Source organism: Podarcis vaucheri (assembly GCF_965113315.1).
Source record: "Podarcis vaucheri genome assembly, chromosome: 2".
In the NCBI taxonomy this organism is placed as follows: domain Eukaryota; kingdom Metazoa; phylum Chordata; class Lepidosauria; order Squamata; family Lacertidae; genus Podarcis; species Podarcis vaucheri.
The window spans coordinates 131,372,712-131,384,976 of NC_138760.1; the positions used below are offsets into that span (position 1 = coordinate 131,372,712).

The following is a 12,265-nucleotide window of genomic DNA, read 5'->3' on the forward strand; positions in this document are numbered from 1 at the left end:
CCAAATGGTCCCAAACCAAGAAACGCAGTACCAAGGATGGTCCAACTCCTCCTGCATTTCAGGTGACATGGTGGGCCTCTTTGCTCCAGACAATGACAGTGGAGAAAGGTTCCTGAGTACTTTTACACCTCTGATGAACAAACGGGAAATATGTGTTGCCTTCACACAAGAATACTACAAGATACTTGGCTGTGGATACCCCATGAAGCACCTGCCCTGTGGAGACAAGCCCATGTATTTGTTTACTTTGCAGATTCTCAAAGTGGAGTTTTTATCATCATAGAGGTACAGTCCTTACTGGAAAGGATACAAACTGGGGGGAAAGTCTGGGTAACCACAGGTCTTCAGAACAAAATTTTCCTATGTGATATTCACTGCTTCCAATATGCTCATGGCTCTTTGTCCTTTGTAATGAAGACTAAAAAAAGGATGAAGAAGGACTACTATGGGCCAATGTCCTTGGCTAGTCAACGGTATTCAGAAGAAGCATTTGATTGTTCATATTCCAAGCATGCCTTGTCTGTGAGGGGTATGACCAAATGCAGAGAGAAGGATAATGTGAAGATGCTGCCCCAGGAAGAGATTGAAAGAATCCTGTCCCAAGACAGCTATGTGAACTACCTGAGTATCCAAGCTGTGGCTCAGGCCTTCAATGCTGCATATTCATCCAGGTCAAAGAGGAAGTCGATTGTGGGTGGAGGCAGTTGGAAACTTCAAAAGCTACAGCCATGGCAGGTATGTTGTTTTCCTTTTACAAACTGGAATTTATTGTTCCTGCTCTGGAATCACCATGATAGGATCATCTGAATCTGTCTTGAACTGTGTCAGAACACTGGTTAATATTGTCTACATTGACTGACTAGCCATTGACATTGTTTTCACCTGCTGGCAGAAGTCAATCAGAGCTTCTCCCATCCAGGTTTCCAGGGGAAGGGAATTCTACATGAGTTACAGATAGAGCACAACAGAATTTGCCCATCACTGTTCAGCAGGTCTAGCCTACAGATTCAGGCTATATTCCTGCAGACAAAAGTATCATCCAATGATTTGCAGGCAGCAACTTATAGACTGACTTGAAAGGCCCCACCACATAGAGAGAGATGTGGAGCTCTTTGGACCAATGCTCTGATTCAACAGTTATCTACTTCTTAGCAGCCTCCTATACTGCATTGTTTGGGAATCCACAAAAGGTCTAAACATGTAGAATCTAGATCTAATATATGGTTGCCAGATGTCCCTGTTTCCCCGGGACACTCCCTGGATTTACAAATATGTCCCTAGACAAAATCTGTCCCCGGAATTCATTTAATGTTCCCAGATTTATATTTTAAGTGTTGTAGATTTATTAGTAGGGAATGAATGTTGCGTGATTGGTTCAATGGCAGAAGACACATTATATGGGGACTTCTAGTGAGGCAAAATGGCGGGCGCCACGGCAGCGAGCAGCTCCTGAAGCCAGCCAGTGCCAACTGCGCTACCATGCTGGCTCCGGGCTGCTGACACTGACACTGCCGCTGCCGCTGCCGCTGCCACTGCCACTGCTGAGGGGGAACAAGATACCTGGGGTGTCAACTGGGGGAACTGCTGACCCCCCCATGACCCAAATCGAGATGGGAGCGAGGGTACCCGTCCACGCGGTCTACTGCCCAGTGGTGCTCCGGGGTCAGGAAAACCCCGGAGCCGACGTCGGGAGAAGGAGGAGAGGAGAAGAAGAAGGAAGAGAGAGAAAGAGGAAGGAGAAAGAAGAGGGGACCCCCGACTTTGTTGCACCGCTGCCGCCGCTGAGGAGAAGAGATAGGAGAGCACTGGGAGGGCAAGGACACGTGGCTGAGCCCAGGCCTGATCTGACCCTACTCCACGGTGGCTAGTGCTCCAAGAGAGGATGCTGGGGCACAGAGGAAGGCCGTGCGACAGAGGAGACCACAGAACAGAGGATATTACCGTATTTTTCGCACCATAGGGTGCACCGGACCATAGGGCGCACCCAATTTTTAGGGGGGGAAATCAAGAAAAAAATATTTTTCCCCCAGCCCCAAAGAGCAGCGTACAGGCTGGGCACAACCTCTCCCTGCCGGAGGGGTTGCGCACAGCTATGGAGCAAGCCAAGACAGGGGGCGGGATGGATCCCGCTCGCTGTTTTGGCTTCCCCTTTAGCCTTGTGCATCCTCTCCCTCCCGGGAGAGGCTGCGTGGGGCTAAAGAATCCATAGCCCCGTGCAGCCTCTCCTTGCCGGGAGACGCTGCGCAGGGCTTTCCTGGCTTTTCTGGGAGGTGGGGGGATTCCCTCACCTTTCGCAAAACTGGCAGAGGTCAGGGGTTCAGGAGCAGAGGCACAGGAAAGAGAAGAGATAGAGAGCGAAGGGGAGGAATCAGAAGGAAATATGAGCGAGGACAGCGGCCCGAGATCCCCGAGTCTTTCCAGTGAATCGGAAGACTCGCAGAAAGGAGCGCCCGTGGCCAGAGCAAGGGGGGGACCCAGGGGGACACCCCAGGAAGGAGGGACCCGAGGGGACTCAGAGAGCAGCAGTTGGAAATCGGGACCAGCTTCCCCAATAGAGAGCAGTAGGGAGGAAGGGCGCCAGGTATCGGGATCAGGCAGCTCGCAGCAGGAGGGAGAGCATGAGTCAGGACTGGCCACACCTCCGTCGCGGAGCGAGGAAACGGTCAGGAGGAAGGTGGAAGGTTGGGCGCACGCGCCAAGTTCAAATACACAGGAAGGCGGCACAGTAAGCAGCCTGGAAAGGGAGCCGGGTCCCAAAGCCCGCCGCAAGGAGGGAGAAGGGTCCGGGGGGTCAGCGTCGGAAGAGTCCAGGAAGGAAGAGACCCAGGGGGGCAGAGGGACCCAGAGAAGAAGGGAAAGACGGAAGAGGTGGAGTAAGGCGAGGGTATTAAGTTGGTGTACAGGAGGCGGAGACTCAGACGGAGCTTCGCCGGTCTAGCTTCTAAGACGTAGAGCTGCACGCTGCGGCTTGAAAATGGAAACTGTAACGCAATAAAGACTTTTATACAGTATTGCTGGCTAGCGTGGTCCTCTGTGAGCTGGGACCTGAGAGCAGCTCTGACAGCCGCGCACACTTTAAAAGGGCTGCACGGCTTCTTCTGGCTTTCCTGGGAGGTGGGGGGATTCCCTCACCTCTCGCAAGAGCCCGCAGAAGCCGTACAACCCCTTTAAAGAGATCGCGGCTTCTCCTGGCTTTTCTGGGAGGTGGGAGAAGCAACTGATGTGGCCAGTCAGTCCCTTTTCCCTCCTGGAGAGCGCATGGAGCTTGTGTGTGGCTCTTGGGGGCTTTTTCTGACTGCCTCCCCCCGCATTCGCTCCATATGATGCACACACATTTTCCCTTGCTTTTTAGGAGAGAAAAAGTGTGTCCTATGGTGCGAAAAATATGGTACAGTGGTGCCTCGCAAGACGAAATTAATTCGTTCCGCAAGTCTCTTCGTCTTGCGAGTTTTTCGTCTTGCGATGCACGGTTTCCCAGAGGAATGCATTGAAAATCAATTAATGCGTTCCTAGGCAAACCGCCTTCAGACCAGGTCCAGGGACAGTCTGTCCCCGGACCTCTTCTGAAGGCTGGGGGGGGGGACAAGGGCTTTTCTTCCCACCCCCAGCATTTTAAAAAACCCCAGGACAGCGGAGGACTTCTCCGCTGTCCGGGCGATCTTAAAATGCTGGCGGGCGGCATTTTAAAATCGCCCCGGGACAGCGGAGGACTTCTCCGCTGTCCAGGGCGATTTAAAAGCCCCTGGGAAGGCAGGCAGGGGGGACAAAGACTTTCTCCCCCCGCCCGCTTTCAGAAGGTGTTCCCGCCCCGCCGCCCGGCTTCGGAGCAGCGTTCCGAAGCCCGGCGGCGGCGGGAGGAGGCGTTCCCGCCCCACCGCCCGGCTTCGGAGGAGGTCCGAGGACAGTGGGGAAGACGCGCTGCGCTTCCCCGCTGTCCCGGATATTTCCCTATGGGCTGTCGTCTTGCGAAGCAAGCCCATAGGGAAATTCGTCTTGCGAAGCGCCTCCAAAACGGAAAACCCTTTCGTCTAGCGGGTTTTCCGTCTTGCGAGGCGTTCGTCTTGCGAGGTACCACTGTACTTCTTAATTATTATTTTTAAATAACTTTTTAAATAACTTTTTTTCTCTTTTCCAAAAAAAAACCTGTCCCCGCATTCTTTGAAAAAAATCTGGTAACCTTAATTTAATATGAATATTAGGAATTACTTTTTACAAAATGTAACAAAAACACTTAGGATTAGATACTACCATATTAAACTGTCATTAGCAATACTCTTGAAAGCTTTTGTCTTCCAGTTAAAATCACACTTCTGTGTTATACGTTGGGCTGCCTCTGAAGACAATTCAGAATCTTCAGAAGATTCAGACTTCGACCATCATGTTGTTCACTGGGACAACACTGTTTGAGCATATTACACCGATCCTGGTCCAACCACACTGGCTGCCAATAATTTTCCAGACCCAAGTCAAAGTCGAACTTTGGCAGACAGCAGTCTTAAACACTCTTCAGAAACTGAGCCTCGCTCCCCAAACCCTCATAGCTATGGGCCTGGGCCAAGCTAGATCTGTGGTTCGGCAAAGAATCATGGACACAGAGAGACAACAGGACTGTACAAGGGTCCCCGATTATAAAATAATAGAAAACGGGAGATACATAGCCGCTCCAGCAACATATCTCTATTTCCTCGCATCCAGAAATGCAAGAAGGGCTTTCACTCTTGCTAGAAGCTCGGCCTTGCCCTCACCGGTTCTGGAAGGCTCCTATAGAAGAATCCTGTATGCACAGAAACTTTGCGCCTGCCCATTAGGGGAAATAGGAAGCCCTGAACATGTATTTTTTAGATGTCCTTTTTTATGCTGAGATTGACAGCATTGATCCTTTGCTGAAGAGGCTTGCTGATCTTTCAGACAAGTCTAAACCTAATTTTCTCCTCTTAGGCAAAGATCATAAGACGACCTGGCTGGTAGCCAGATTCTGGGCCCAGATTTGTAGGCACAGATCATCCTCTAGAACAGCCTTTCTCAACCTGTGGGTCCCCAGATGTTGTTGAACTACAACTCCCATCACCCCTAGCTAGCAAGGCCAGAGCTCAGGGATAATGGGAGTTGTAGTCCAACAACATCTGGGGACCCACAAGTTGAGAACCGCTGCTCTAGAATAAAATAGCTTACTAGCGAAAAGCTGGAATCGCCCTTTGGGGCGCCTCAGGGTCAATTTTTATGATAGCCCAAATCTCAGTTGTACTGGTGTATGTATATATCTCAATTTTAACTTATGAACTATTGCTGCAATCTGCTCTAATTATATATTTTATCTTTATGAATGCTGTTTTTATTGTGTTATGTGAGCTGGTCTTTGACCGTCATAAATTATCTATCAAAGTCCAACTTTGACCCATAAAGCCTTAAATGGCTGAGGACCAAAATACCTTAAGGACCATCTCTCAGACCCTGATTTCATAATCTGAGACCCTGCTGCAGTGGCTCCCATTATATCCCTCCAAATCAACCTTTCCTAATATATGTAATAATGTTGATTTTCGTCACCCCCAAAATTTGTGAAGTTGATTGAGGGTGTCTAATAATCTAGAACAGTCAGATGGTTCCAAATGAGAAATACAGTGGTTCTTATTCAGAGAAGATTAGGGTGCAGAGAGAACATGAAACCATGTTGCATAATTCAGCCCTGCTTACTCATTGTTGGATTTTCCTCTGTCATTCTAGCTTCATCGTTTCTTGAAAGAAGTCCAGTTCTACTCTAATACTTCAGCTGATGGACAGTACTTGGATGAGAATGGGGCACTGGCCATTGACTTCGATATTGTGAATTGGGTGCTGTTTCCTAATAACTCTCATGATAGAGTGGAAATTGGGAGAATAGAGAGACTAAAGTCCTCAAATCTGAAGTTCACCATTAACCCAGAAGCAATTGTGTGGCCCAAGCTATTTAAGAAGGTAGGGGGAAATGGATCTGTCATTTTATTAACTATGACATCAGCTATGCTCTAATAACATTTTGAATAGTACATATGAGGCTTTGACTGCAAACTTGTGGGCACTTCTCTGGAGCTAAGTCCCACTGAGTTTAATGGAACCTGCTCTTCAGGAAACTTGTATAACATTTCAATGTAAATAGGAGATTTTCCAAACACATTTCCCCAACTTGGTGCCCTCCAAATATTGTGGACTACAACTCACGTGCACTCCAGCCAGCATTGTGCAAAGATATCAGAGGAGCAACAGCTTGGGTAAACCTGGAGTATAGTAAGGTATTCCACATTTGTTTGGGCATAGAGACATGGAACACAAGCAAACTGGACACCAAATTAGGTGGTCTTTGGAAGCAACACCAATGACTCCATTGGCAGATGTGATGGCAGCAGATGGACGACTTGTTTTATTGCTGATCTTCATACGATGGTTTATGCCAGGCTCGAAAAAGGTGTCTCTGCCATGCAGCTCTGCAAAAAAACACAGAAAAATGTAACTGTCCAAAATATGGTCTGGGGTCATCTGAGGTTATCAGAAACAAATATCTCCTAGAATCATAGAATCATAGAGTTGGAAGAGACCACAAGGGCCATCGAGTCCAACCCCCTGCCAAGCAGGATCCTTCCAAAATTCTATTATCTATGTCCAAAGGTATAAATTCACCTTTCACTTTCTCCTTAATGCTCAATTTTCTCTTCATGCCTAGACCGTGCCTCAGTCAAGATGCACAGAAAGCTGTCTCCCTGGATATTCCAGAAAAGTTCAGGAAGGGAAGCTGCCCTGCTGCTATGATTGTTCTCCATGCTCAGAAGGGACCATGTCCACTCAGGAAGGTAGGGGAGGATCTCTGAGAAAATGGCCTTTGATGGGAGGATGGGGCTAATATTTGAGCCACTGCAAAGAAGATGTTAGTAATGGCTAGCTCTGTCACCTGTCAGGTGGGTACCATTGGCATTCTAAGAGAACAATGGAGGCATTCATGATGAGTTCTGGCACTGTCAGGCGTGGACAGTCCTCCTCTCCCTTTGGTGATTTTACAGACAAGAATTAATGAGCAGTTTATAATTTATACTCTTTTTATTCAGTCATGTGGTTGCAAGCAAAGATCCGCATAAGGAGAGCAGTTGGCTACTCTAAATCCTTCCCCTTCTAAACACGCCCCCCCACGACATCCTGGCACCAACGGGAAGTTCCTCCTGCTCTCTGCATCCTTTGTTCTCTATGGACTTCCTAGTTTGTGGGGAGGGAGGGTCCCCCAGACTCTCCTATCACATCCTTGCTCGCTGTTCCCTCCCTTCTGTTCTCTTTCCATTATCTCATAACTAGGTAACTCTGGTTAATCTGCTTGATGTCCTGTGTCTCTCCCTCTTCAGAGAGGAGCTGATCTGCCTGAGAACGCATTCCCCAATCCTCTGATTCAGACCATTCCCTGACAGGCACCTCTGTTTCTAGAAAATAGCACTGAAAATGTCACCCCATGAATGAAATGCCCTCTTCAAGCAGGGTCCACCTATTGCCAGCCTGTAAAGGTCAGGGGTCCCTTTCCCTTTTTAATGTCCCCACAGCACCAGGAAACTTAATTTGCCCATCTGTTGAGACTTGTAGAATTTTTCAGGATTTAATTATGTTAGCTCCTCTACAGAATTTTGTCTTATGGTTTCGACGACATCACCTGTACAGTTTTACTCATGGATAGGTGGAACTTTCTTCCAAATCTATCCATTAATAAAAAGCAACTCGTAAGAAAAATCGAGGATATAAGAAAGGCCTTGTTGCATAGAAAGAACAGCCCTCCAACCCCCATGTGATCTCCAGCAACTAGTATTCAAACTTCCAATATTGTCAGGTAATCTTCTCCTGGGGAAGATCTTGATGAGTGAAAGGAAAGTGGGCAAGAGAGCCAAGGTGTATTGGGTTCACCAAACCTGTCACCTCTAGAGGGTTGTTGTTCTGCCATGGAGTCAGTCAGCACCAGGGCTAGAGAGACCACCTGACTATTTCTGAGAGATCTCCAGTAGTTCAGGAATGGAGGCAGTGCCACACAATAATACTCCTCCGAGTTCCTTGGAAGAATCATCGAATTCTAATGCAATTCATGATTTTAGAAATTATTATTCTAGCTTCAATATATTATAAATAAAGTTGGGGCTTAACACATCTGCTTCTCAATATTCAAACACGACAGGAAGCTGCCTTGATACTGAGTCAGTCTATTGCTCCATTTAACCCACAGTTGTCTAATCGAGGGGTCTATAATTATTTCTGGCCTTGGCACTAGATATTAATTTTTCGAGGTGAATAATAGCAAAATGGGTGCTGCTGCCAAAATGTCTATCACCAAATGCAATAGTGATGTCAGCAAATTTCAGGTGTGTAACTGAAGTTAGGGTACTGAAGTGTGTTTTCCTCTATGCAGATACTGATGAATGCAACAAATGTCCAGAAGATCAGCATCCAAATGAGAATAGACAACAATGTGTCCCCAAATTATTGACCTTCCTGTCCTATGAAGAATGTTTGGGGAGGCTCCTGGTTTCACTTGCTCTCTTCTTATCCTTAACCACAGGCTTTGTCTTAGGAATCTTCCTTAAATACAAAGAAACCCCAATAATCAAAGCCAACAACAGGGACCTCTCCTACATCCTCCTCATCTCTCTACTGCTCTCCTTTTTGTCCTCCTTCCTCTTCATTGGGAGGCCAAGGAAAGTGGCCTGCCTTCTCCGACAGACAGCCTTCAGCCTCATCTTTTCAGTTGCTGTCTCTTCTGTCTTGGCAAAAACCATCACTGTGGTGCTGGCCTTCCTGGCTACTAAGCCAGGGAACAAGGTGAGGAGATGGCTGGGGAAGAGTTTGGCCCACTCCATTGTCATTTCCTGCTCCAGTGTCCAAGTTCTCATCTGCAGCACCTGGCTGGGGATCTCTCCTCCATTCCCAGAATTTGACATGAGCGCCCAGCTTGGAGAAATAATTCTCCAATGCAACGAAGGATCTGTTGCCATGTTTTACAGTTCCCTTGGCTACATGGGCTTCCTGGCGGCCATCTGCTTCACGGTGGCTTTCCTAGCCAGGAAGCTTCCTGGGGCCTTCAATGAAGCCAAGCTGATCACCTTCAGCATGCTGGTCTTCTGCAGTGTTTGGGTGTCCTTTGTGCCCACCTACCTGAGCACCAAGGGGAAATACATGGTAGCTGTGCAGATCTTCTCTATCTTGGCCTCCAGTGCTGGGCTCCTGGGCTGCATCTTCATTCCCAAATGCTACATTATTATATTGAGGCCTGATTTGAACACAAAGGAGCACCTGACAACAAAAAACTAAATATGACATTTGATCCTTAGTTCTAGGTATATCATAAAATTGTACAGTTGGAAGTCCCAGCCACAATCTCAACTGGAGTAAAACTGTTCATGACCCATAGCAGGATTGCATAAGCTGCTTAAGAAGTTGCAAACTGAGCTGTTAAAGTACACAATGAAATTAGCTAAATTAGGGGGGAAATGATATTAAACTAGCTACATAAGAGGTATTGGTAAAAGATCCTATGGGAATCTAATAATAAGAATAAGAATAATTTATTATTTATTTCTCCAGCCACTCTGGGTGGATTACAGCACATATCAAAACATAATCAAACACCAAACATAAAAAACTTCCCAATACAGGGTTGCCTTCAGATGTCTTCTAAAAGTTATGTTGTTCTTTATCTTCTTGAGATCTTGGGGGGGGGGGTGCCACTACTGAGAAGGCTCTCTTGGTAGACTCGTAATCTGGTGAACCGGGTTCGTGTTTCCACTCCTCCACCTGCAGCTGCTGGGTGACCTTGGGCTAGTCACACTTCTCTGAAGTCTCTCAGCCCCACTCACCTCACAGAGTGTTTGTTGTGGGGGAGGAAGGGAAAGGAGAATGTTAGTCGCTTTGAGACTCCTTTGGGTAGTGATAAAGCGGGATATCAAATCCAAACTCTTCTCTTCTTCTCTGCCCTGGTTCCCTGTAACTTCACTTGTTGCAGTGAGGAAACCAGCAAAAGGCCCTCAGAGAGGGACCTCAGTGTCCAGGCAGAATGATTGGGTGTAGATGTTCCTTCAGGTATACATGGCAGAGGCCAGTTAGGGCTTTAAAGTTCAGCACCAACACTTTGAATTGTGCTCAGAAACGTACTAAGAGCCTCTGAAGATCCTTTAGGACCGATGCTATACAGTCTCGGCGGCCACTCCCAATCAACTAGTCTAGCTGCCACATTGTGGATTAGTTGTAGTTTCCAAGTCACCTTCAAGGGTAGCCCCATGTAAAGCACATTGTAGTAGTCCAAGCGGAAAATAACCAGGGCTTGAATCCCTCTGGGGAGACTGTGGGCAGTTAGGGTCTCAGCCAGTATCTGAAAAAGTTGATACACATTTACAAAAAGTTTATGAGAAGAGAGATGATTTTGGCAGATGATTCTTTATGAGGATCAAAAATGGAAGACTAGGAGAAAACTTAGAATATGGAAGGACTTGACTGAAGTTTTGGTTTTGGACTGGACATTGATTTTACATAGTCAGATAAGAGATCAATGGTCTCAGAAAATTAAAGTTGTCAGACTTGTAGATAAAGAGAACTTGGTAAAGTTTTGTGTCATCTACAGAGTATCGTAATGCATGTGATAATGACCTCATATAGGCATTTTCTATTTTCTATGCTAACAATTTCAAAGTATAGCACCAAGTGTTTTTAAGTCAGGCGATTGTCTGCTCTTCAGAAATAGCTGCACCTGGGCAGACTCTGCCTCTCTGGAAATGCCTTTGCGGTTTTGCATGTGTCAGTTTATATTGATCTCTCGTACTGTTTCCTTCAGATTTCTTTCCTGTATTACGGACACTAATTCTTGAAGTAAAATCTCCTTTTATGACATTATTTCTGGTGTCTTCCTTTATGATCTTAATAACTGACAAGCCTCTCACCCATCTAGAATCTGTACGATTGCGGCCTGCAGTCAGACATCTCAGTTTGATTAATCCTAAACCACCAGAGGGGTGACCCTAAATGAAAATCCTGCACAACAACAAAAAAGGCCTTCTCCACCATACCCCTCAATGAGGCTGCTTCAGTAAAGAGAAATTGATAGGGATTAGGAGTGTAACATTGTGTTACAACCATATAAACACAAATTCTGGTGCTAAAAATAAATTCCTGATGTGAGCATGTGCTCAGAGGTATCCTGGGCCTTAGTTCTGAATTATGCATTGGGAGAGTGCTGCAGAAATCAGCTCCAGTGTGCTTACAGGCATGCTTTGAGTATCTGTTTGGCTGATGTGAGAACAGGATGCTGGACTACATTAGCCTCATTCATCCCAACATAGGTGCAGGGCTCATGTGATGTTCTTTTGATGCCCCTCCCCATAGTCATTATTTTGTGCTAGGCTCTGGTTGAGCTAGAAGCTTGGGCTTCTAGTTAAAAGCAAATTAGTCCCTGAGATTCTAATAGTGATAGAAGCGGCAGAGTTGAGAATTTCATCTTAACTGGCAGCTCCCGTTTTTGGTTGCTTGGCCCACCCGCTTTATCCAGCAGCACAGGTGATAATGGTTGGGTCCAAAAGGGATGCCCAATGCCCAGAATGAAGAAATGGCACCTAGTGGTCAGCAGCAGAACAAGCAGCTTAACGCAGAGCCAAACAGCAATGGCTTTCTCCTCCCTTTAAAGGACCAGGGTGTTTACCATATGAATGTTTACAATAGGTGGTCAATTTTCCAAGGAATGTGAAATGGATCCAAGTCCTGGTTACTGGTCAGATACACAAAAATAAGAGATGGCATGTTCACACCTGATGAAAATCCATTACCTCGGGACAAAGGAGGAAGAATGTGGGCAGATTAGGATGGTCCAACACTGAAGATGTCAGACCCTCCTGCTTGAGGAGACGATGTGTGATAGCACAAACACACGTGACGTCACCAGTGTGCAGTAGGCTCCCATAATGTCGGGTGGTACTCGGCATGCCTGATTTTGAACCCCCCTTTGGGATTTTTATGTTGCGAGCTGCCCTGGGATCTTTGGATGAAAGACAGTATACAAACCACAACAACGTGTATGTGTAAGCTGGGTAGACCTCATAGAATTCATTGGGATACTGGATCAAAGCTTCAATGGGGCTTCAAAGGGCCTAATGTTGCTGCAATTGTCCATGGAAGCATTATTTCCTTTACAAAAATTTCTCTAGTTCTTGGAATGTATTTGTTGGGCTGGAGAGACATATAGGGGATGCCGGTGGTGTATTAACTACGCTGTTGCCCAGTGGCA

General features: G+C 46.7%; 1 pseudogene across 1 annotated transcript; it reads left to right on the forward strand.

Annotated features, from left to right (window-relative positions):
* Nucleotides 1-4: 4 nt before the first annotated feature.
* Nucleotides 5-9,335, forward strand: LOC309527572 (vomeronasal type-2 receptor 26-like; annotated as a pseudogene). Its single transcript has 4 exons — nt 5-735; nt 5,725-5,955; nt 6,698-6,824; nt 8,408-9,335. The product of its transcript is annotated as a vomeronasal type-2 receptor 26-like (transcript).
* The last annotated feature ends 2,930 nt before the right edge of the window (nt 9,336-12,265 follow it).